Source organism: Giraffa tippelskirchi, chromosome 5 (genome assembly GCF_054371585.1).
Source record: "Giraffa tippelskirchi isolate mGirTip1 chromosome 5, T2T-mGirTip1v1.2.pri, whole genome shotgun sequence".
NCBI lineage: Eukaryota > Metazoa > Chordata > Mammalia > Artiodactyla > Giraffidae > Giraffa > Giraffa tippelskirchi.
The window spans coordinates 151,486,608-151,509,764 of NC_137279.1; the positions used below are offsets into that span (position 1 = coordinate 151,486,608).

Consider the following 23,157-nt stretch of genomic DNA (forward strand, 5'->3'; position numbering starts at 1 on the left):
GTCATCCGCATATCTGAGGTTATTGATATTTCTCCCGGCAATCTTGATTCCAGCTTGTGTTTCTTCCAGCCCAGCGTTTCTCATGATGTACTCTGCATATAAGTGAAATAAGCAGGGTGACAATAAACAGCCTTGACGTACTCCTTTTCCTATTTGGAACCAGTCTGTTGTTCCATGTCCAGTTCTAACTGTTGCTTCCTGACCTGCATACAGGTTTCTCAAGAGACAGGTCAGATGGTCTGGTATTCCCATCTCTTTTAGAATTTTCCACAGTTTATTGTGATCCACACAGTCAAAGGCTTTGGCATAGTCAATAAAGCAGAAATAGATGTTTTTCTGGAATTCTCTTGCTTTTTCGATGATCCAGCGGATATTGGCAGTTTGATCTCTGGTTCCTCTGCCTTTTCTAAAACCAGCTTGAACATCTGGAAGTTCACGGTTCACGTATTGCTGAAGCCTGGCTTGGAGAATTTTGAGCACTACTTTACTAGCATGTGAGATGAGTGCAATTGTGCGATAGTTTGAGCTCAACTTTAAGGTTGTGACTATTTTTTAAGTTGACAATTCAAAAAAGCTGAGAGAGCCAGAAGATTTTGACATCTGTTGTATGTACGCAATTTATAAATTTGAAGACAATGTATGTGTGTGTGTGCATGTGTGTGTGAAATGTGTTTGAATTGTAATCTAGAGGTAGTCATTTCAGGAATTCACAATTCATAGGAATTCGAGAGCAGAAAGGCCTTGCTCCAGAGGTGGTTGTTACATGAGTTAGCTATATTTTCTTTCTGATCAATACCAGAGGATTTGCTAATTAACTTAAATATTAAAGAACGGGTTTTTAATGGTGACAAATTAGTAGTATTCAAGATCTATGCTTTGTCTAAGAATTTGGAGACATTCCTCACCCTACCATAAATAGGAAGTCCAGTGAAACTTCCATTCTTCACTCTTCAGGATAGAGCTGGAGGCTAGATTCTGAAACTATAATGTCAGAAAAAATCTGTTTACCTGATGGTGATTGTAAAACTAATTGAATCCTGCTTCTATATTTCACATCATCTCAGTGAACCCAGAGACAACATGTTATGCTCATAGAACCTAAAGAACAGGGAACTGGTACATCTTTGAATTTACAGAGGAAGGCTGTTGAGCTGTTGTCATAGCTTTTTAAACAAATAGCATTTCTAAAAACTATCTCCAAGTGTGGCTGAATCTTCTTTGACACTTGCTTTTGTAAGTGTCAGGTTTTGATGTTGTCAGAGAGTAGCTAACACTCATCTCTAACCATAGCAGCTACCAAAATCTACCACAGATAATCTAAAAAATGTACATGTACAATTGGCTTAGGCTAGTTCCCAACAACAACAAAATTCTAAACCATAGAAATGAGAGCAGGGATAGAGGCTTGAATGTAAATAGAGAATGATCTCTGGCAATTTGTCAGAGTAGGTATCAATGTCTTCTTTTTGCAATTTCGGCACCAGCTGCCCATAAACACCCAAGCTGTAAAAAATAGGGTAAAGTTGATACCTTCTTATAGCCAAGATTTCCTTATTGATTATCTCAATTTGCTGAATAATTATAAGAAAAACAAATTATAAGCAGCTGTTATCTCTGCCATATGTCAAATGCCTGGTTATTTCCAAGAACCTAACATTTTGTCTCCATGCTGACCTAACAGGCACCTTAATATCTGCCTAGACCAGCCTCACTTCCTTTCATTAAACACTTATCAAGTACTTAGTTATGCTGTATGTGTATCACTGATTTCCTTAGTGAAAAGCCTCAATAAACTTAGTGTGGTTCTACAAATTGTTCAGATCAAATGATCTTCTAAAACAGAGTATAGTTCACTGTAGAATTTGATGCTGTGCTCAATCTTCATGCTGACTTTCCATTTCCCTAAATACAACTCACATTTTGGATTTACTTTTCCATGTCCTTTTCCATTAACGTCACCAAGGATTACAAACTTTCTAGAGAAAACCAAGGTCTATGTGAAGACTTTCTGTAATGAATGTAGGTGAAACGTGCTCTCAACTCTTAAGATTGCTATAAACACACAAACACATAAAGGAACCATTTTTCTTTTCCATTTTTTCTTTCCCTCATAAAGCAAAAATAAAGCAAATGAACAAACAAACAACACACACACAATAAACACAAGCAAAAACAAATGATCTTTTCTTAATGACTTTCTCCGGAATGCTAAAAATCTTTTGCTATAATATTGAGAGAGGGCTAGAAATCGATCAACTTCATGGCCCTTTATTGCACTATTTAGCAGATATAAGTCATACTGCATAAATCTGTTCCCTTTCTTTAGTATGTCTAAAAAAAGAAGCAGTAAAACCCATCAAAGGGTGTTCTAAAGAGAGCCAGTTTTCTGTTACGGTTCTACCTGTTTGTGCCTGTGCTTACCTTTGCATTCAACACAGAAAGGTCAATATTTGGAAGAGAACAAGAAGGATATTTATGAAACTATAGGAACACACATTTCATTTGGAAGTGCTAGCTGTGCCTTCCATACTTTTCTGAGTCATCTCCATAGGAAGCCGGCATAAATGCCACCTATTATTTTTGGCAATTGAGCTCTTAATTTGCATCTGTTTTCTATTGGATAACTCTGGGAAATTGAGATCACAAAGTTTAAAAAGGAGACTACCTGTTTAATGTTCCATGGCAGTCAGATTTTGTGCTTGATGCTTGCTCACAGCAAAAGCCTTGCAGGCAAGAGGCAGAATGAGCAATTTAACCAATCATTGACTGCTCAGAGTCCATTATGTAAATGGAAAATAAGGCCATTGTATTAATGGGGGAAAATGGAAAAATAAAGTCCTATCTTAGCAGTTCATTGTTTAAAGAGGGACTTATTTTAATATCTGTCATATAAAATGGGTCTTTTAAAAGCAATATATAAAAATGCAAAAAGGAAGTCTACTCTGGAATTATAAACATACATGAATCTAAAGTTAAGTTTCTAATACAGCATTTCTATTTTTTCTTTGTTGTATTTAATAAATACTGTAGCAATCACAAATATTAAAAAATATTGCATTTTGAAAAGTTTATAGACCTTTATTGAAAGTTGACTTCTTCAGTCTCAAAAACCAGCCCTTAGTAAGTGCTGCTGTAATGCCAGGTGCTTTGTATATTTGTTTGTTTTAATCCTTACAATAACCTTGTGAGGCAGTACTTTCTTTTCTGTTGAGGGCATGATGTCATAACTATCTGATGATCTTTTAGTTACCTGTTCTTGAGTAACAAATGACCTCAGCTCTCCATGATATACAACAGACAGTTGATAACACATGCATCTGGATCAGCTCTCCTGATATTGGCTGGCTTTCCACACAGGTATAGAGGTTGCCTGGCTGTCAGCTAAGGTGACTGGAGCAATTTGGCTCTGCTCCATGTGTCTCTCAAACTGCCACAGGTTGCCCCAGACATGTCCTTCTTGTGGCAATAGCAGAGATATAAGAGGACCAGAGTGGCGGAAATGTGCAGTTCCTTGTATAAGCTTCTGTTGGCTCATTCCTATTAACATCTCATTGGCCACAGTGATACAGAGAGAAAATATAGTCTGCCTCTCGATAAGAGGTGCTCCAAAGTCCCAGGACAAGGGGTGAAGAATTGAGTCCATTAAAACAATCAATCTTAATTAAAGCAATCAATTTCAAACAGATGACAATGGCTTAGTATTGTCTGTTTATTTAATCAAATTGCTGTTCATGTTCTATTGATTTAACTTTTAACATACCTGTAATACTTGCAATTTTTCTATACAAACTAAAAAACTAGAAACCAAACCAGACTCTAAACAGTTATTTGAAGGATCATTTCATTTTTCCAAAGCTTTCCCAACCCACTTATTATTTTTCTTAGTAATGAAGATGATGGTAGGGGCCATCACCATTTATTGACATTTACTATATGCCAGACAGTAAGTAAACACTTATAAATCTTACAGTGATCCTACTGAGTGGGCACTATGATCCCAGTGTTATAGATGAGGAGGAAAATGAGCTGGAAGGAGACTGAGAAATTTGTACAAGTTTGTCCTATTAGTAAGTACTGAAACTTAGATTGAAGTCTGGGTCTGTTGGATGTCAATACCCAGGCTTTCAACAGTCAGTCTACTACATTTTAATCTATCTAAATGCTAATAGTTAGAATTGCCTACATATTGTTATCTCCTGCCATCCCTCTGTGGCTGCTGCTGCTGCTAAGTCACTTCAGTCGTGTCCAACTCTGTGCGACCCCATAGATGGCAGCCCACCAGGCTCCGCCATCCTTGGGATTCTCCAGGCAAGAATACTGGAGTGGGTTGCCATTTCCTTCTCCAATGCATGAAAGGGAAAAGTGAAAGTGAAGTCGCTCAGTCGTGTCCGACTCTTAGCGACCCCATGGACCGTAGCCCACCAGGCTCCTCCGTCCATGGGATTTTCCAGGCAAGTGTACTGGAGTGGGGTGCCATTTCCTTCTCCGATCCCTCTGTTAGGAAGATTACAAATATTTCTGTTTGCTTTTGGACTATTGAAAAAAGGCTATGTTGTTCTAGTGACACACAAATTCAAACATATTCTGGGCATAATAGTATCAAAATTTTTTCCCAACAGACAGCACTTGTTCTAATTATGCAAAGCACTCAACTGTGACCTGCAGAGGCTTCCTCCTTCCTTCTTTCCTGTCTTTGTTCAAACTGGCTTGGGTCCTTTCTAAGAGTATGGCCATTTAACCATTTGCCTTCAAGATGTCTCTAATTCAAGGAATCAAAATGTCTATTCCTACACGTGTACCCCAGTGTTCATCGCAGCACTGTTTATAATAGCCAGGACATGGAAGCAGCCTAGATGCCCGTCAGCAGATGAATGGATAAGGAAGCTGTGGTACATATACACAATGGAATATTACTCAGCCATTAAAAAGAATACATTCGAATCAGTTCTAATGAGGTGGATGAAACTGGAGCCTATTATACAGAGTGAAGTAAGTCAGAAAGAAAAACACCAATACAGTATACTAACTCATATACTTGGAATTTAGAAAGATGGTAACAATGATCCTATATGCGAGACAGCAAAAGAGATACAGATAAAGAGAACAGTATTATGGACTCTATGGGAGAGGGCGAGGGTGGGATGATATGGGAGAATGGCATGGAAGCATGTAAATTATCGTATGTGAAACGAATCGCCAGTCCAGGTTCAATGCATGATACAAGGTGCTCGGAGCTGGTGTACCGGGATGACCTGGAGGGATGGGATGGGGAGGGAGGTGGAAGAGGGGTTCTGGAAGGGGAAAACATGTACACCCATGGTGGATTCATGTCAATGTATAGCAAAACAAATACAATATTGTAAAGTTAAAAAATAGAAAATAAACTAATTAAAAAAAAAATGTCTACTCCAGTTAAAATGACACTTTCAATTTGTAAAGCCATTAAGGAGTTTACAGAATGATTTTACATTTATATATATATTACTCACTTTCACTTTTTTTCACACGTTTTTCAATTCTTATAACAAGTATAAGGGCAGATAAAAATAAAACAATAATAGGCTTAATTCGGAGAAGGCAATGGCAACCCACTCCAGTCCTCTTGCCTGGAAAATCCCATGGATGGAGGAGCCTGGTAGGCTGCAGTCCATGGGGTCGCTAGGAGTCGGACACGACTGAGCAACTTCACTTTCACTTTTCACTTTCATGCCTTGGAGAAGGAAATGGCAACCCACTCCAGTACTCTTGCCTGGAGAATCCCAGGGACGGGGGAGCCTGGTGGGCGGCCGTCTATGGGGTCGCACAGAGTCAGACACGACTCAAGTGACTTAGCAGCAGGCTTAATTCTCTCTATTGAAAATAAGGGAGGATATCCTTCCTTTCTTTTATTCAGACTGTTTACTTCAGAAAACTTAAACTTATAAGTACTTTCTCTTCTTTTTGAAATGCATATAAATTCTTTGAAAAACTAGATAGGTCCTTTGTCAGGTTTATGACCAGGAATGTCTTTCTCAAATACCTGGGAACCATTTACTTGGAATAAAAACATCAAGGGAGATAGCACCCCAACCTCTTGATTTCAGTGGTAGGGTAGGAACCCAACTTCATGGGTTGCTCCAAGTTGCATATCTGCTTCCTTTATTAAAGATATGAAATGTTTGTTTTTCTTCTGCATAAAGTCAATTAACTAATACAGATGGTTACTCCAACTGTGAAGTGAAATTGGGATGAATTATGTGTGGCAAATGGTATTGTGAAGTCCTCTTACTTGAGGACTATTTATTCTTTATCTCAAGCACAGGTATGTAAGATGAAAGGTTAAGATTTCTTTCTGTCTTTGCAGTCTCTTAGCATATTGTCTGTGATGTGAAAAACTTCTCCGTTTAATGTTTCTTTTCTTTTTTTTTTTTTTAAATAACAAAACTGTTTTCTTTCCCTACCAACTTTGTAGAGAGGATTTTTAGGTTGGGAGAAAATTTTGTCTTTAATTTTATTTCTCCAGCACAATCTGCAAGCTAAATATTACTACAGTCATTTTACAGGATAGGAAACCAAGGTTCCAAGAGATGAAGTAACTTGCCTATACAGACAGTCCTACTTATTATATTGCAGAACTAATGGGTTTATAAATTCATGAAGATTGGAATCATGTCTATCTTGCTGGTAATTTTATTCCCAGTGCTCCATGAAAATTTGGCAATATGAATGCACACTTAGTCTTTTTGGAAGAATAAATATCCCTGAATCCCAAGATCTTTCCAATATTATATTTGATGCTAATTTGTAGCAATTTAGAGTTACAGTGTGGTATCATCAACAGTTAGGAAATTAAAGAGAAAGATTATTATCTGATTGTGAACTAGTGAAAATGAAATATAATTGATCAAAATAGAGATATTCAAAAGCTCTGAAAGAGAATATTTTAACACCTAGGACTAAACTATACCTTAAATACAAAAAAAGATATAAAGAAATAATGCAGTAACATTTGGGAACGGGGTGTGCTCAGCCATGGGATCACTGAAAGACAATAGATGTCAATTTTAACAGGACCCACCCTATTATTGGTCACATTGGTAAAAGCAACTTCAACCAACAGTGCCACTGGCAAGTTCACCCCTAAAGTGAAATGAGAGGATCAGATGATCTTGTCTTGATCCTGTTAAATTATATTACTAATACCTATAGTGTCATTAAATGGATTAATCAAAAGATTTCAAATCCATTTAGTGTCTCTTATTTTATTTTCTTATAGTAAGTCAGTTAGCAGTTTCCAGTTCATATCTGTTTTCTCATCAGGTGTGACTAGCATAAGATAATATTTGACATGTCATGTTTATGTTGTCTCAGTACCATTCTAGTTTCACTAGTCCAGCTTAGCCAATCACTCTGGACTTGACCCCTTCTGGGCACTGACATGAGTGAATTTCTGGGACTTCAAAGAGGAGAACCAGATTAGATGGGCCCTCTCTGACACCACCAGGTCTCAGTCCATTTTATGAAAGACATACATGACAAGATGAGCTCAGGTTCCTGAAACACCATCTCCAGGAACCATTCCCCAGCTCTAACCTCTCCCTTTGTTGCCCGCTTGAGAAAGTGAATGGGAACATAAATAAGAGGACATTACAACTTAGAACGGACTTTCACAAGGACATGCCCCACTTAACCAGTAAGCGTGGTATTAGCCCAAAGGTGGGGAAAGCTGAATAAGTTTAGAAAATTGTGGTATGACAAAGCGGTAGTTTGTTCGAGCTGGTTCATACCAACTCACAAGAGCTAAAACTGATTTGTCTGTTTCCATCTCTGCATTCAGTAATGTCACATGGATTCTTTGAAATAGGCCAAGGCATGAGGGTATTTGACATCATAAAAATCTACAGATACAACAAATTGGAGATTCTTTTTCCAGAGAGCAGTTTATCAGCATACGTTAGGATGATAAAATTTTATCCAATTCCTTGGATGAGAGATTTTTTAATCATAATACCCCTGATGTCTTTAAGATACTTGGCCATGAAATACTTTTGGTAGCAATGCCATGTTGAGACAAAATTAGACCCTTCATAAACTATAAGAAAAATGAATTAACTTAAAATTATATTATCAAATATTTACTGGTTAATTTTATGTGACATACCACCCTTCTGATCATATCTTCACTTATTGATGTATTTATTCAATAATTATTCAAGAGCTTCCTAAGCAACAGATACCATAGCACCAAGATACAATAGCTGAATACTGTCCCCTGATGCCACTTACAGCTGTTAGAATATTCTGAGTTTTACTGTTTCACTGTTGAAATACTCATCCACATGTCCCTGAAAGCAGATCCCCTTTTAGTCATGGGCAAAGAGTGGGATACTCCATGCCCCCCCTAACAGGACTTAATATCCTAAGCATCATGTTAAGTTCTTTATACGCATTATCATGTCCCTTCCTTGGGTTTCCCTGGTGGCTCAGATAGTAAAGAATCTGCCTGCCATATGGAAGACTGGGGTTCAGTCCCTGGATTGGGACGATCTCCTGGAGAAAGGAATGGCTACCCACTCCAGTATTCGTGCCTGGAGGATTTCATTCAATCCTTATCCTTCGATGGCTCTGTATTTTATTATCCCAACTATTACAAGTGAGGAAACTCAGTCACATAGAGATTAAATGATCTGTTTTAGGTCACATGACAACAAATGCTAACATCAAAATTCAAACCTAAAAAAAGGAAAACTAGCTCATAGGTATACTTAACACTATGCTTTGTCACCTCTTGACAAGACATTTAAGTTTATATTTCAAAACCTCCACACACTTAGAGGGGAGGAACAGGCTGAATATGTTCACTCATCCGTTCATTAAGCATTTACCCAGTACTTACTTTGAGTTATGTTAATCGTGTTTCTCAAAATACATTGTATATACCAGGTGTGCTCAGAAGTGCTCCATGGGGGCTCCATGCAGAGTCTCAGAAGAAATATGGCTCATCTTCCCAGAATTCAAAATTTCTAAGGAAAGGAGAATATATTCTCATGTTAAAACAAACAAAAGATGTATTGGGAATAGAATGCAAAGTTTATATAAGTTTTAGGAACACTAGAAAATTCTCAGAGATTTTACACTTTGGAGTAGCAGCTACCTTGGTCTAAATGTCAGAATTTTTGTGGTCCACTACTGAGCTGAGAACACTTTGTGACTGAAAAATCTGTTATCTATTTTATTAGAATGCAGGTTCTAGAGTCAGAGGACCTGGATTTAACTGATTGATCTGGGTTTTGTCATCTTTCCCACTCTCTTCCCCAGGTACGCTGGACTTCTTTCTATTCCTACTACTCTTCAGCTTGGCTGGAACTCTCTCTGGATCTCATGCCTGGTCTGCCTCCACATTGGGCTTCAACTAGACTTTCATTTATTTAAGCTTTCTTTGACTCTCCTACCTAAAGTCATGGTCTAGGTCTATCTTCTGTTTTGAGGAAACTCTGTGACATTTTTCTATTGTGGCTGCACCAACTTGTGTTGTCACCAACAGCACACTAATGTTCCCTTTTCTGCACATCCTTGCCATTTGCAAAAACATGGATCAAAAGCGTGGACAGATTTCAGTCAGTTGAGTTCAGTTGTTCAGTCGTGCCCAACTCTTCGCGACCCCATTGACTGCAGCACACCAGGCCTCCCTGTCCAGCACTAACTCCCAGAGCTTGCTCAAACTCATGTCCATTGAGTCAGTGATGCCATCCAACCATCTCCTCCTCTGTCGTCCCCTTCTCCTCCTGCCCTCAATCTTTCCCAGGATCAGGGTCTTTTCTAATGAGCCAGATCTTCTCATCAGGTGGCCAAAGTATTGCAGCTTCAGCTTCAGCATCAGCACTTCCAATGAATATTCAGGACTGATCTCCTTTAGGATGGACTGCTTGGATCTCCTTGCAGTCCAAGGGACACTCAAGAGTCTTCTCCAACACCACAGTTGAAAAGCATCAATTCTTCAGTGCTCAGCTTTCTTTATAGTCCAACTCTCACAGCCATACATGACTACTGGAAAAACCATAGCCTTGACTAGATGGACCTTTGTTGGCAAAGCAATGTCTCTGCTTTTTAATATGCTGTCTAAGTTGGTCATAACTTTTGTTCCAGGGAGCAAGTGTCTTTTAATTTCATGGCTGCAGTCACCATCTGCAGTGATTTTGGAGCCCCAAAAGATAAAGTCTGTCACTGTTTCCACTGCTTCCCCATCTATTTGTCATGAAATGATGGGACCAAATGCCATGATCTTAGTTTTCTGAATGTTGAGTTTTAAGCCAACTTTCTCTTCTTTCACTTTCATCAAGAGGCTCTTTAGTTCTTCTTTGCTTTCTGCCATAAGGGTGGTGTCATCTGCATATCTGAGGTTATTGATATTTCTCCTGGCAATCTTGATTCCAGCTTGTGCTTCATCCAACCCAGCATTTCTTATGATGTACTCTGCATATAAGTTAAATAAGTAGGGTGATTACACACCATCTTGACATACTCTTTCCCCAATTTGGAACCAGTCTGTTGTTTCATGTCCAGTTCTAACTGTTGCTTCCTGACCTGCATACAGATTTCTCAAGAGGCAGGTCAGGTGGTCTGGTAATCCCATCTCTTGAAGAATTTTCCACAGTTTGTCATGATCCGCAGTCAAAGGCTTTGGCATAATCAACAAAACAGAAATAGATGTTTCTCTGGAACTCTGTTGCTTTTTTGATGACCCAGCGCATGTTGGCAATTTGATCTCTGGTTCCTCTGTCTTTTCTAAATCTAGCTTGAACATCTGGAAGTTCATGGTTCATGTACTGTTGAAGCCTGGCTTGGAGAATTTTGAGCATTATTTTGTTAGCGTGTGAGATGAGCGCAATTGTGCGGTAGTTTGAGCATTCTTTGGCATTGCCTTTCTTTGGGATTGGAATGAAAACGGATCTTTTCCAGTCCTCTGGCCACTGTTGAGTTTTCCAAATTTGCTGGCATATTGAGTGCAGCACTTTCACAGCATCATCTTTTAGGATTTGAAATAGCTCAACTGGAATTCCATCACCTCCACTAGCTTTGTTTGAAGTGATGCTTCCTAAGGCCCACTTGACTTTGCATTCCAGGATGTCTGGCTCTAGTAATTACATCATAATTATCTGTGTCATGAAGATATTTTTGTATAGTTCCTCTGCGTATTGTTGCCACCTCTTCTTAATACCTTCTACTTCTGCTAGATCCATACCCTTTCTGTCCTTTATTGTGCCCATCTTTGCATGAAATGATCCCTTGGTATTTTGAATTTTCTTGAAGAGATCTCTAGTCTTTCCCAATCTATTATTTTCCTCTATTTCTTTACACAGATCGCTGAAGAAGGATTTCTTTTCTCTCCTTGCTATTTTTTGGAACTCTGCATTCAAACAGGTATATCTTTCCTTTTCTCCTTTGTTTGAATAGACCTAGAGGGTGTCATACTTACTGAAATAAGTTAGAGATAAACAAATACTATATGTTATTATTTATGTGTGGAATCTAACAAATGAAATGAAATGAATGTAACAAAAGAGAAACAGATATAGAGAAGAAACTAGTGGTTACAAGTAGGGAGAAGGAAGTGAGAAAGGCAAGGTTGGGGTAAGGGATTACAAGACACAATCTACTATGTATAATATAAGATACAAGGACATATCATGAGCACAGGAAAAAGTTATTATTTTATTACTTTAATCAGAGTATTATCTATATAAATATCGTATCACTACACTACATACCTAAAACTAGTACATGGCTCAGTGATAAAGAATCTGCTGCCAGTGTAGGAGTGATTTTGGTCCCTGGGTAGGGAAGATACCCTGGAAAAGGACATGGCAAGCCACTCCAGTATTCTTGCCTGGAAAATCTTACATTTATAGAAGAGCCTGGCAGGCTACATTCCATGGGGTTGCAAAGAGTCAGATACAACTTAATGACTAAACAACAAAATTAACTATACTTCAATAAAAAATAATTTAAAATAAAGTCACACTCTATTACCATATCTACTTCGTTTAGAGCTATATATATATGTGTGTATAGATATATATTTTATAGCATATATCAGTATTGGAAATTATCTCATTCATTTTATAATGTTTTTGTTCATCATCTCTATCTCTTAAAGAAATTTAAGCATTCTAAGAGTGAGATCTTGTCTATTTGTCCACAGTTTGATTCCTAATCCCCAAAACAAAGCCTAGTATAAAAAGGTATTTAATAATGCTTGTTAAATGAGTTAATAAATGATGAAGTGTATAAACATTTGCTACTTAATTAACCCTTCTCCCTCAGTTTCTATATCTATTAAAAGAATTAAAGTATGGCATTTTTTCATAGCATCATCATGAAGATTTACAAAATATATAAAACACGCCTATAATCATGACCAGCATATAGCAAGCACTTAATAAGTTTAAGTTATTGTAACTGAAAGACACATAAGGATCAATGTGTACAACAAAGAAAATCACTTTTCTATAGTTTCTGTATTTCATTGGGACTGTATTAAAGAGACATTCTAAATAAAAAATACGCAGATTCTTTAAACCCACTTCTTCAAAACACAACTAAGCATCAGGTAGATTTATGTTGGTCTTGTCACCGTGGACATAAGCTGCATTATTTCCAAAGAGTAGTGCAAATCATAAAATTCTTCCCTCAAAAAAGGCTATAAAGTGTTAGCAATAACATAAAAGACGATGGCCATAGTGATTCATTGCAAGGGCATGGGCAGAAAGCTGCGTCATCTGGTTAGTATGTTTTAAATGTTTATGAGTTGTGGATGTATTTGTTTATGCTTTTATGTATTCAGTGCTGACCACTCACATAAAAAAATGACAATGATGCTTGCCCTTTTTAAAATTTGAAATCACAAAATCTTTCATTTAGGCTGCTTCACTGCTATAAAAACTAGCCTGTGTGTTCATTCTAAAATACTTCCATTTTTAGCTTATCTTCCATGTTAATAGAAACATTTTGGTGTAAAGTGGGCATTTTACCCTAAAATCCTATTTTACAAAATGTATCCAAAAATTGGGGTTTATTTAACTGTTATAATTTAAGAATTACAGGTTAAGTTGGGATTCTTTTTCACAGGTTGATAAACAGTCATATCTAGTTGATTTTTGAGCATTAAGAAATATGGTTGGTTAACCTATTATGAATACTGTTACAGGTAAGGGGTGGGGGGTGGGGGAAGCTGCTTACATGGTAAACCAAGTCCTGCCAATGATGTTTACATTCTAGGGTTGGAGAGAGAGACAAAAGAAAGTAAGCATCCAGAGCATTCTGAATTTCAACTCTGGGTCAAGTGGTCTGGTGGATCTGAGAGACGTTGAAGTTTTGGCATCTGAACTGATATGCAGCCAGAGTAATTGCCATGCTATCAAGCAATGCTTTCTAAAGGTAAGTTAAAGAAGCTTCTTTCTTGACACAGTCCACCAGTTACTTAGTAGCTGGTCCTAATTAACTCTATGTATCTGTCTTTCATTCAGTAGTAACAAGAGTTCTGACTGCCATTTTTCAACTATCTCCCCAGCTCTTGCACCTGCTATTCTTGTTGTCATATTATTTCTTCTCTATTTATGTAGTTCAATCTCTTCCTACTTCATCGTCTCTGTGCTCTGTGTACACCTACTCTACTGTGAACAAATTGACTTTAATTTTTACAATTTTTTTTCAGATCGTGAAAGAAATACATATTCAATATAAGACATTTATAAAATTATATATATATATTGAAAGGAACGTCAGTACTGACCCAAAAGCACAACCCACATGTAACATTTTTGGTATGCTGTGTTTACAATCTTTTCCCCCACATGTATATCATTACTAGGTAAATGATCTTTTTGAAATTGCTTATGTTTTCTAAATTGTTGAGGAAGCCAATTACTGTATCACTCTGGTTCTTTATTTATCTATACACTGGTTCTCACTCTTCTTCAAGGAGGAAAAACCAGATCGGAGAGTTTAGAAGAGGAAACTAATGTATGAGCTGTCTAGCCCCTTCCTCTTTTCCTCCTCTTGGGATCCGGTGGCCTAGAAAGGAGCACCCTGCTTTATTCCTCCATGTGGTAAGTCTTTGGGATTCCCTTGTGGCTCAAATGGTAAGGAATCTGCCTGCAATGCAGGAGACCTGGGTTTGATCCCTGGGTTGGGAAGATTCCCTGGAGAAGGGAATGGCAACCCACTCACAGTACTCTTTCCTGGAGAAACCCAATTCTTGGTGAGGTGATTACTCAGTGGAAAGCCTGTCCCAGCCCAACTCTGCTGAAAACCAAATGGGAAACTCTGTCTAATTCTAGAGTGTTACAAAGACCACATGCCATTTTCTTCAATAGCAGTTTTTTTTGGTAATAAAGATGTTATTTTAGCTTTGATCATGAGGAGCTTTTACTCTTCCTTTCTCAATTTGCTCAGTACTTGCACAGGAAAGAAGGATGTTGCTTTATTCTTCACACAGAGACCAAACACACATGCTCTATGATGGATGCTGTGATGTGCCATCTAGATGTCTCTTTCATAAAGTCTTGTTCTCTCAACTTTTGGAATTAGCACCAGCATAGGATGGAGAGCCCCTTCACTGACCATCTCAGGTGCAAAGACCTTACCATCCAAGATTGTGAACTTTGGAAGCTTACACTCAATAATTGATTGATGTATGTATGTGTGTTAGTTGCTAAGTTGTGTACAACTCTTTGCGATCCTATGGATGATAGCCCACCAGGCTCCTCTGTCCATAGGATTCTCCAGGCAAGAATACTGGAGTGAGTTGCCATTCTCTTCTCCAGGGGATGTTCCCAATCCTGGGATAAAACAGAAGTATAAAGTCCTGGCCCATCTTTTGAGACATTCACTGGTCATTCTAGCTCCAGAGCTCCCTGAGCATCAAAAAGATTATCACTGGGCATAAGCCAGTGGTATTTGGCTTGGCTTTTCCTTTTCCTCACAATTGTTTCCTTTTTCTCTATTATGAAGATGTTCCCAAGGGCTCTCCATAAGAAATATCCAGCATGCCAAATTCTGTCTCTGAGACTGCTGAGTCTGGTTACTGAGAAACTTAACCTCTCACATTTATATGTACAAATACACACATATCTTTCTATTAAACATATTTGTTGTAATGACTACATATTGTTAAAGAAACAGTCTAATAATAGAGGAATAATATTGTATTCAATAATGATTCCATAATTATTCTAACTCTTGTTCTTGGACATTCATTGTATTTCTAATTCCTGCTGTTTTAAATATCACATCACACAAAAAAATTTTGTTTACAAATATTTTTGCACGTATCTATTTAATTGTGAAGGATAAATACATTCAAGAAAGAGTGAAATTACTGGGTAAAAGAAGATGCACCTTAAAAAAATGTTTGACATTATTGTCAATTTACTCTCTGAAAAATCTCACACCAATATACACTCTCACTATCAAGGAATGTGAAAATCTATTTCAAAGAACACTTAATAACATTGATGTTTTAAATATATTTTCTAGTTATTTAATTATGTTTTTATTTTCCTTATTAATGAATTAGAAAATTCATTTATATATTTATTAGCCAATAACTATTATCTCTTTGTTTGTGGATTATGTGTCTACAAACTTGTTTATTCTGCTAGATTGTTTTTTTCCTTAAAAAAGTTTCTAAAACTTTTCAAAACTGAAGAGTATTGACATTTGTATAGTACTGAGCTTATCATGAGAGAAATTGATCGTTTAATGATATAGCATATAACAATGATTCTCAACTCCCGTCAATTTTGCCTCCCAGGGCATCTGGCAATGTCTGGAGACAATTTTGATTGTCATGACTTTGGGAGGAGAGAAAAAGGAGATACTACTGAAATATAGTTAAAATCTAGTGAGTAAAGGCTAGGGATGCTGCTAAACATCTTATAAGAGGGAAGTCCACTAAAACAAATACTTATCCAGTCCAAAATGTGAGTCATGCCAAGACTGAGAAACCCTGGTCTGGTCTGTACAGAGAGTTCTGCAAACTTCCTGCATGAGTTTATTCATGGGTTTGTCTGTGTGTGTGTGTGTGTGTGTGTGTGTGTGTGTGTGTGTGTGTGTGCGCGTGCACACACACACACACACATGCGCGCGCACACACAAGTGCAGACATATACATTTTTTCAATTATATTTTCTGACTTGTTAATGTTGGTTGAAATAAATCACTTTTTATGTGTATGTTTTGAAACTCTAAATCTTTTTTTTGGTATTTGCATACTTGTTTGTTTTTTTTTAGTCTGCTGGGTTTTCTATCTAATGATTTCATTCTTGATAGTAATATAGGTGTTGCAATTTTGAAATTATTTTGTCTATAATGTAGGTAAGAAAAATAACTAAGTGTACTGACATTATTGGAAATCAGAGTTTTCAATTCCTCTAGGACCCTACATCCTATAAAGCACAACTGCTACTTTATGTATAGTATAGTGCTATTTTTTTCTAATATAAGGGCTTTCCTGGTGGCTCAGATGGTAAAGAATCTGCCTAAAATACAGGAGACCCAGGTTCGATCTCTGGGTCAGGAAGATCCCCTAGAGAAGGAAATGGCTACCCACCCCAGTATTCTTGCCTGGAGAATTCCATGGACAGATGAGTCTCGTGGGCTACAATCCATGGAGTCACAAAGAGTTGGACATGACTGAGCGACTAACACTTTCACTTTTTAATATAATAGTATCACTAACAACAGCTGCTATTTATTGAGTCTCTCTGATGTCTGTCTGGTGTTGTCACTCTACTCACTGATACACATGCAATATTCCATTTGATCCTCATAATAATTCTATGAAGTGGTTATTATTTCCCCTACTTTACCAAAGAAGTTCAGAGATTATAAAAACTGTGTCAAATGCTGTGCTCAACTCCTAGGCTATGATCTTTCTATTTAAATATCAAAAATGAAGTTAAAATAGCTTAGTATTCAGATCTTTCAGTGGCACCCCACTCCAGTACTCTTGCCTGGAAAATCCCATGGACGGAGGAGCCTGGTGGGCTGCCGTCTATGGGGTCACAAAGAGTCGGACACGACTGCAGCGACTTAGCAGCAGCAGCAGCAGCAGCAGTAGCAGCCTATAGCTGATACTATTTGTTCTTGCACAGAAAATTTGAGGATCCTTTTGTCAGATACTATATACCTCTGAGACTTTGATCAGAATTGGACAAAGAAGTATATTTAAGTTATTTTCAATTATCCATTGATCTAAACAATAAATGTTTCCTGTCAGGTCAGTAATAAGAGACACTGATACTTATCTTTCAACAGCTTCATGTTGAAAGGACAACAACTGATATTGATCATCAGTGTGAACAATGATGAAGTCACAAATTTCTCAATAGCTTTTTGGGTTTTATTGGCATGGATTGTTTGTTTACATATATCATTCTTACACAAGATATCAATTCCTAGCATATTTATTTTTCTCTTAATCTTCCTCAACATATATAAAATGTCAGTCTGGAATAATTATAAGTAGAGCAAATTACAAGTCACTGTAAGTGACAGGCACCTAACGGCTTCTGGGACCTGGTCATGTCATAATCCTTCTCTGTTGAAGTGCTTTTCTGCTTCCAGGGAAAGTTCTTTGAGGCTGAATCTGTTCTCTCCTCCCAGTTTGAGAGATAGCAATGAGAGGGTTAACTAGTACAATTATTTGCAAGTATAATTGTTGATTTTTTGAAGAGAGCAAATATCCTGCTTTCTGGAGCTTACAGGAAAGAGAGGAAAGATTAACTAAGAGAGGTGAAAGGGCTTCCCAGGTGGCACTAGTGGTAAAGAACCTGCCTGCCAATGTAGGAGACATAAGAGATGTGAGCTCGATCCCTGGGTTGGGAGGACACCCTGGAGGAGGAAATGGCAACCCACTCCAATATTCTTGCCTGGAGAATCCCATCGACAGAAGAGGCTGGTAGGCTACAGTCCATGGAGTTGCAAAGAGTTGAACACAACCAAAGTGGCTGAGGACAGCACACGGCACAAGAGAGATGAAAGGAGAAGAGGACGGCAGAGGATGAGATGATTACACAGCATCACCAACTCAGTGGACATGAATTGGAGCAAATTTCAGGAAATAGTGAAGGACAGGGAAGCCTGGTGTGCTGCAATCTATGGGGTCACAAAGAGTTGGATATAACTTAAAGACTGAACAACAGCAACAAAGAGAGGTGAGCTTCCTTTGTCATTTCTCTTTCAAGGAAGCTTCACACTTAGCACTGAGGGAAAACAAAGGTGTTAGACCATTAGAAAAATAATTGAAGAATTGAAGCTAGGGACTGTCATGAATAGTGGCAAGTAGACAGAATTGATAGAGCTCAGGAAGTTCAGCAATAGATTCCTGTCTTGACCAGTTTATAACAGGAGCTATACTACAACCTAGGTAACTCTAGAAGTCAACTGGTCTGCAGTTTCTGTGAACTATCTCTAGAATCTCATCATAAATTCCATTTTGCTTCAGCTAGTTCAAATGGGTTTGTTTCATTGAAACCAGTGAGTTTTAACTAATTAAAGACTACAGTAACCAACTCAGATACTGAATCCTCTGGGAAAAGGTAAATTCCCTTGTTTAAGCATTAAACCTTAGGCTCTGGGAGACAGGCAAAACATACACGGTCCCTCAAATGAAAAACTCAGCTTCTCCAAGAAATCTATTTGGTTAGCTGTAGAGTTCCTTTGCCAACTGGTATACTGAACAGCTAGAATCTATGAGCCTTTTTCATGGGGCACGTTGCATTTCTACAATAGGTCAATTAGACAATGAAAAATCACTTCTCAAATTTAATTCAACACACCCCACTGCCCTTATGTTGGTTTCAGCAAAATGTCTACGATATATATTTATATGCCTTGAACAAAAGGGTTCAGCAATTTGTCTTCAGCTGCTGGTCACTATTCATTCAGTTCAATTCATTTTAAGTGTGAATGTGTACAGACTATTGTGTGATCTGATTAAGGAACCAAAAAAGACATGTAACTTCCCTTGGGAAATTTCTATTTTCGGGGTTTACATTTCTACTCTGAACTAAATCAGTAAGTACTTGGTTACTTCATTCCTTTATTTTCATTGAATAAATCATATTTTGGAGTCACAATCTTTAAATTCCAGGTGATACTGCCTAGGTAAGTAAAAGCCATGTGGCTAGTTCAGTGATCCAGAGAAAATCAATTTACCTTCCAAACTGAGAGCTCTCAAAAGAAAAGAAAACAAAAAATGGATGACTATAAATGAATCAGACTCTTAAAGTTGTTTTCATCTCTAATAGCTATGACTCAATGACCTCAAAAGATAAATGTATGAAAACAAGAAAGAAAGGCTTCACCTGAATGAAAAAGAAAGTCATCCCCTGAAGATGAATGATTCATGAAATATTTTCCCTATTTCTATCTTTAACAACTGGTCTTCAGTAAAAATCTTTTTGAATGAGAAACCACAGTTGGCAGATCTTCTTTATGGACTCTAATGTCTTTTTTTCCCTCCTATTTTGGTTCTTTGCAAATGAGTCTAACATAGGTAACTTCTCCAAAAGGTAGCTTGAATAATATTAAAATGATGGGTGCATCAATAATGCAGCTAGTGGGTAGTCACTAACAGTGGGGTTTTGGAGTTGGTTTGGTTTGGTTTCATTTCAAAAAAACTGTGTAATATTAAGCAAGTAACTGGAAAATTCAGATTTCTTATCTGTAGAATGGGAATGAAATTAAGTGAAAGTCTGACCCTTTGTGATCCCATGGACTCTATAGTCCATGAATTCTCCAGGCCAGAATACGGGTGTGGGTAGCCGTTGCCTTCTCCAGGGGACCCCAACCCAGGGATCAAACCCAGGTCTCTGGCATTGCAGGTGGATTTTTTACTAGCTGAGCCACTAGGGGAGCCCAGAATGGGAATAACTGTACTTATATCTTAGGGCTCATGTGAGAACCAAAGGAAATAATTCATGTAAAAATGTTTGAAGTTATAACCATTTTTATTAATATAAGTTCATTTATTCATTCAGCAAGTATCAATATTTACTGAGTGAGCCCTATGTGTCAGGCACTGTTCTAGGTTTTGGAGATGTAAGAGTGAGCAAGATAAGATCCATTCCTTCAGAGATCTTATCTACTAGTGAGAGAGACAGATATTAAAAATAAATAAATATATGTTGTAATATTTAGAAATGATTTTTCCTATGAAGAAAAATCTTCATTTTAGTAGAGCTCTTTAACCAAAAGCTTTGACATATCAATAGAATTTCATTAACAGGAAGGATTAACAGATTTAGATGGCAGGGTAGAATGATCCTAATGGAATCATGATGTTGTCCCACTAACCAACCAGATACATGGCAAAGAAACTTGAAGTTGAAGAATACAATGGAAGTCAAACTACTAGGGGTTAACTATATTGTGAGTTTTGAAATCTTTATCAAAGTAAAAACTGAAAAACAGGTAAATTGTATCTATTTTTTAGAAAAAAGGGTTGTTAATTCTTGATTTGGTAATCTTTTTGAAGCAGGTTAATGAAAAGAAAATGTAATTGGCCAATATTTCTGAAACTCAATATTCTTCCTGCCTCTAAAGAACATATTAAAATAGCAATGATAATAGTGATAATGGTTAATAATACTTATAAGAGCAATAACAATTGTTAACATTTATCCAAAGCTTACAATGTATCACATTTTTGCAAAGCCCTTCAAGAGCATAATCTCACTGAATCTTTAAAACACTATGAGGAAACAGAATCACAGATATAGAAAACAAAATTGTGGTTACTACAAGGGAAAGGGGTAGGGAATAAATTAGGAGTTTGGGATTAGCAAATAAGACTACTCTATATAAAAGAGATAAACAACAAGGTTCTAGTGTATAGCACAGGGAACTATATTCAGTATCTTATAATGAACTAAAATGTAAAAGAATACACACACACACACACACACACATATATGTATAACTGAATCACTTTACTGTACACTAGAAACCAACACATTGTACATTAACTACATTTCAATAAAAGAAAACACTATGGATTATGTGCCATTATCTCCTTCAATTTATAGGTAAAGAAACTAAGACTTACAAAAGTTAAGTCTTCTTAAGGACACATAGTTGGTAGAGAAGCATGTCAAAGGCTGCTCTATTGATTTCAAAGCTCTAAAAGAACTTTGCCAATACCTTTTGTTCTTACTGAATTATGAACTTTTCCTTCATTGTTTATTCGGTATAATTTATTTGGCATCCTTCTGTATTGGGTGCCTTATATATCATGTTTTTCTTAACTATCTAAAAAAATATTATGAGGTATATTTCAGCTATTTGTATATAGCAAATCATCCCAAAAATGAGTGGTGAAAACAATAAGCTTTTTTTTCCTCACTCATGGATATTTGAGACAGACTAGGAGCCAGCTAATCTAGCTTGGGCTCAACTAGAATTGGCTCCAAGTCATGGATCACCCAGATACGCTCTACATGCCTTTCATTTTCTTTGGACCATTTAGCTAACTTAAGTATACATTTCGCATGACTATGACAGAAACATAAGAGGGAAAATCCCACAAACCATGGCAAGCAAATGTCAAGCCCCTATTCTCATCACATCCAATAAAACTTCTTTGGTCAAAGTAAGTTACATGGGTAAGGCCTACATCAACAGAGTGGGAGAATACACTTGGACTTAGCGGAAGTAATTGCAAAGGCACAGGGAAAAGACATGGATACAAAGATGATAAAGATTTGGTGACTTGGTGACAATGATGTAATCTACCACAAGTATCTACAATATGACCTACTACATATTAATATCTAAATAGAGTAATATTTCATATAAATAATATTACAATATAATATTTACAGATATCATTAGAGATGAAGAATTAGAGACTTAGGTTGCTTAACAAACTTGACTTTGGTTCACTAGCTCTTAACAGAAATAGTAAGCTTTTTATTCCCATTCCCAAAGAAAAACTGCTTTCCAGTAACGGGAGATGTTAAGAAAGAAGAAGGAACTTAGCTGAACTTATGGAACATGCCTCTATTCATCGTCTGTCCCTTGCAATACCTAATCTTGTTCCCCACCCACAATGCATGGTCAGTAAATGTGTGATAATCAAAAAGTAGCCATCAAGGACTCCAATTAAAACAGAGGCAAATGCACAAAAGTGATAGTGTTGAGTGGGACATTTTTATAGGTTCCTTTTCTATATTAATGGTGTTCATAAGAAGGAATTTTAAAGTAATGCAAATGTAGAGTTGGCCTTTGAGCAAAGAAATAAATATATTTTGAGAAGACAGATAATAAATATATTTTGAGAAGACAGATAGTTAAAATGAAACACTGGCATTACTTAAGTAGCGTTATTAAAACAAGCTATTTGGCAAAACTATTATCCTCCCCAGTTTTTAATAGGAAAAAAAAAAACAAAACAAAGCAAAACAAAAACAGATAAAACATGATTACAGAACTTGTGCTTCCCAAATGGAGGTAAATTTGGCTCTTTGTTTCCTCATTCTTCTAGTGATGCAAATTTGGGCCTTTTAATAGATAGTATTAACTTGATATGCTTCCAATTCAGTAGTTTTAAGTATAATTGATGTCAAGAAAACAAATGTTGCAGGGCAGGTAAATTCTTTTACAGTTAAGAGATCACTTGGGTCCACTGCACTGCAAACACATTGAAATTAGTGATGATATATAAAGCATGTTAACTCTTCTAAAGTAAATGAGAAGCCAGAGATGCCCTATGAAGAATGTGCCAATGACTACAATAATAAGTGGTAAAATTTATAAAATGCTTGCTATAAAGCAAGTCAATAATGCACTATCATAATCTGTGTTATCATTTTCAGCCCTAATAAGTCTTCATTTTCTCATGCATTCAATAAATACATGGTGACCATCTATTCTTTACTAGACCTTGTGTTGGCTGGTGGCAATAGAGTGAGGAAAAAAAGTAATCATGGCTCTGTCCTTGTATGACTTATAGTCATTATAAATAATCACAAAAATAATTGTAACACTGCAACTGTGTCAAGTGCTATATAGATGAATTTAATCAGTAATTTAACCTGACTGAAGAGGTCAAAGGATGCTTCTCTGAGGAAATAATTTGAGTTGCGATCTGAAGGACAAGGATGACTTAGTTAC

At 37.0% G+C, this 23,157-nt stretch overlaps 1 long non-coding RNA gene across 1 annotated transcript in view; it reads right to left on the minus strand.

Annotated features, from left to right (window-relative positions):
• The window catches only part of LOC145506337 (uncharacterized), a 788,916-nt gene that overhangs the window by 157,093 nt on the left and 608,666 nt on the right, over positions 1-23,157 (minus strand). Inside the window, exon 12 of the long non-coding RNA XR_014053776.1 lies at positions 8,876-9,002. This is a non-coding gene — a long non-coding RNA (uncharacterized LOC145506337). The remainder of the gene's footprint in view (positions 1-8,875; positions 9,003-23,157) is intronic.